The following is a 3,689-nucleotide window of genomic DNA, read 5'->3' on the forward strand; positions in this document are numbered from 1 at the left end:
GCCCCAACTTACTGTACGGGAAAAATTGATATTTCCAACTTTGCTATAAATGTGCCATTTGGGACTTCCAATATACAGTATTACGCAATGTACCGATATCACCATGCATTTTTTTTTGATACAGAATAATGATGCTAGAGGCTAGAGTAGGTGTTAGGTGGGTGGGTGGGGTGGGCAGTGGGGGCTGTTTTTATGTTGAAAAATCGAAGGGAAGGGAAGGGATGGGGTTAGGTGTCAGGCCATTACCCTTGGTGGCAACTGGCAAGGCTCTTGATCGAATTGTATGTGTTGTTTTTTTTATTTAATCTGATGTTGGAGTTGGTACGATGATGTGCTTTTTAATATTCGACAAGTAATTTTTTTTTCTTTTTTGAAAAGGGATTTCCCCATCTACTCCTCGAAGTGACTCGGACCCCCGGTCTAACGGTCGGAGGTGAAGCGTCTTACCACCGAGCTGCACTTCGTTGTCGGGATGGGAAGGAATGAGTCAGCCAACCTTTCCCCAAGCACGGGTCCAGACCAGTTAACTGTATCAACCCAATCAAGGGTACCAAGTTAACCTATCTTCCCCAGCGCCTGGGTCCAGGCCAGGACTCAAGAACTCCCCAGGGGAAATTAATCCCCAAGTTGTGTCTCTCAGGGGTCGAACTCGTGACCTCTAGGATGACGCGGTATCCTTGTCTCCCTCCTCAACCACTTGAGCTAGGGGGCTTGGATGACGCGGTATCCTTGCCCCTAGGATGGCGCAGTATCCTTGCCTCCCTCTTCGACAAGTAATTTTGTTGTTCTAGCTTTAGTTTTCTTCGTTCTACTATAGGAGTCACTCTTATTATGAGCAAAAGTTTTAAGAAATGTAAAGAATAGTAGGTTGAAAAAGTTAGTGGAACATGCAATCCATTTTTTTATATTGGTTTTATAATAAAATGTGAGTGAAGTGAGTCAGTGGAATGTAAGACCTACTTATTATCTATGATAAAAATAAAGTGTGACACTTATTGTGGGACAGACCAAAATGACAAAATGTGATTCTTATTATGAGACGGAGGGAGTATGTAATGAATGGATCATGACAAGAAAAATTTCTACTAAAAGAACATATTTTACATCTTTGTTTTGACATAAAAGTTGAATGGTAAGACAACTTATCGAACAATTGAGATGAATCATGGACTAAAACTGATGAATAGTTGGCTGATCGAGGAAGATATCAACGTCGTATTGAGAAACTGGTTTATTTATTTCATAATATGCAATGCACATGAGAATATCTTGAAGATGTCCTTCAATTTGTTCGATACATGAATGATGCATTTGGACCTGAGATATTCTTCGAAAAGAATGGGCATTTTAAAAGATAGACGATCTACTGCAGTATATTCCACTTTTGTAAGTTGAGTATCGAAGATCTCTTTACTTAACTTGACGGGGAATTACTTAATTGGACGGGGAATGCTGAAGAATGAAAAATGAAACGAATCATTTAGAATAGCAATAAGAAAGAAATCAATTAAATGCGATTAAGTCAGCTTCCATTTACATTACTTTTGTAATTTTACTAATCACAAAATCTAAAATAGAATCATGTTATCTCTAAACTATGCCTAAGACCGGCCACATGTTATTACTTGACACTTTTATCACTAGGAAAAATGACACTTCTTTTCGCATCTAATTAAAAAATGACAATGCACAGACGTTCACATATAAAAAAAAATAGGAGTAGGTCATTAATGCAAACATGGCTACATACTAGTACTATAATGCATATTTTTATGAAAGTGACGACTTTGCATGTTTATGGTTGCATAGATTTTATAAATCATAACATCAGCAACAAAAGAAAGAAAAATCGTGGCATGGGCAGCTTGTTTCATGAAATAAAGGGGAGGCTGCTGTAGCAGTACATTCTAGGCATGTCGAAACGGGTAGCGGGTATCAGGTATTTTCCAACCCGACTCGATACCCGTTACCCGTAAAAATCGGGATCGGGGTCGGAATCGGGTAGTAAAATTGTCAAAATATCTGGTATCGGGTATGCCCGACCGGGTATACCGAATACCCGTATAAATACCCGATTAGAATTGTAGAGTAAAATATATCCTATATTTATACTGCACAAGTCCTCTATTATTTATCTCACTTTCAATGTGGGACAGCTAGGTTAGCTACCACCTCTAGCTACTATCTCAAATATCATTCAAATTCAAATAGTAACATATAAGTTTGAATCAAGTGAATGTATAATTTGGGACGACTTGATCAAACAAACATAAATTTTTATTATTAATTTCGAATATTTGAAATGAAATAACTATCAAAGGAGTTTACAAAAATAATTGGACTTAAGACTAAAAAAATAATGTATCTAAAGGCGTAAACAAACATTAAAATTGTAAGATAAAGTCAAAGAACATTTTTCCAAAATATTTATTAAATATAATTATAAACTGAGAAATTAGATTAATATTCTATATGTAACTATATAGTTTACCAACTTAGTATCTAACATTTATTAATTACTGTATATAGAAGGTGTGTCGTCTTATTTAGTTTCTACTCCATTTCATATTTAAGTTTATTAGTTAAAAAAATCAGTCAGTACTGTCCTTTTTAAATAATTTTATCTTTATTACAAGAGTTACAACTTTCTTTATAAATAAAAATTCAATATTTCTACCCAATTATTATTTTGATTAAATAGAAAGTTATAGTAAGAGACTAATATTAAGATTTTTGAGGGGCATAGGCTTTGCAAAAAAAAAATTGGTGCGTTATTGATATTCTTTTAATCATGTTTTATTATTTTTTTACTTTTATTTTGTTTATTTGACCTAATTTTTATGAATATAATAATTATATACTTATGTTTTTTTATTATTGAATATAATTGGACTTAAGACTAAAAAATAATGTATCTAAAGGCGTAAACAAACATTAAAATTGTAAGATAAAGTCAAAGAACATTTTTCCAAAATATTTATTAAATATAATTATAAACTGAGAAATTAGATTAATATTCTACATGTAACTATATAGTTTACCAACTTAGTATCTACCATTTATTAATTACTGTATATAGAAGGTGTGTCGTCTTATTTAGTTTCTACTCCATTTCATATTTAAGTTTATTAGTTAAAAAAATCAGTCAATACTGTCCTTTTTAAATAATTTTATCTTTATTACAAGAGTTACAACTTTCTTTATAAATAAAAATTCAATATTTCTACCCAATTATTATTTTGATTAAATAGAAAGTTATAGTAAGAGACTAATATTAAGATTTTTGAGGGGCATAGGCTTTGCACAAAAAAAATTGGTGCGTTATTGATATTCTTTTAATCATGTTTTATTATTTTTTTACTTTTATTTTGTTTATTTGACCTAATTTTTATGAATATAATAATTATATACTTATGTTTTTTTATTATTGATTTTAATTACCATCCATATTAAATTAATGGATAAATTTATTTTAAAAATATCTTGAGTTTGTATCTGTTCTCATGAGTTTTATCTGTTCTTCTGGTGCTAATGTTGAACATAATCAACGACTGAAAGATATGTTTGCAATTATTTCCAATGATAAAATTTCGGTCAGCTTCAAAATATGAATATTCGTAAAAGTTAAAAATATGAACTCGTAAAAGTCAACTATCGTGATAAAACAAAGATAATTTTATTTGTAATGT

This window comes from Salvia splendens, chromosome 15 (genome assembly GCF_004379255.2).
Source record: "Salvia splendens isolate huo1 chromosome 15, SspV2, whole genome shotgun sequence".
In the NCBI taxonomy this organism is placed as follows: domain Eukaryota; kingdom Viridiplantae; phylum Streptophyta; class Magnoliopsida; order Lamiales; family Lamiaceae; genus Salvia; species Salvia splendens.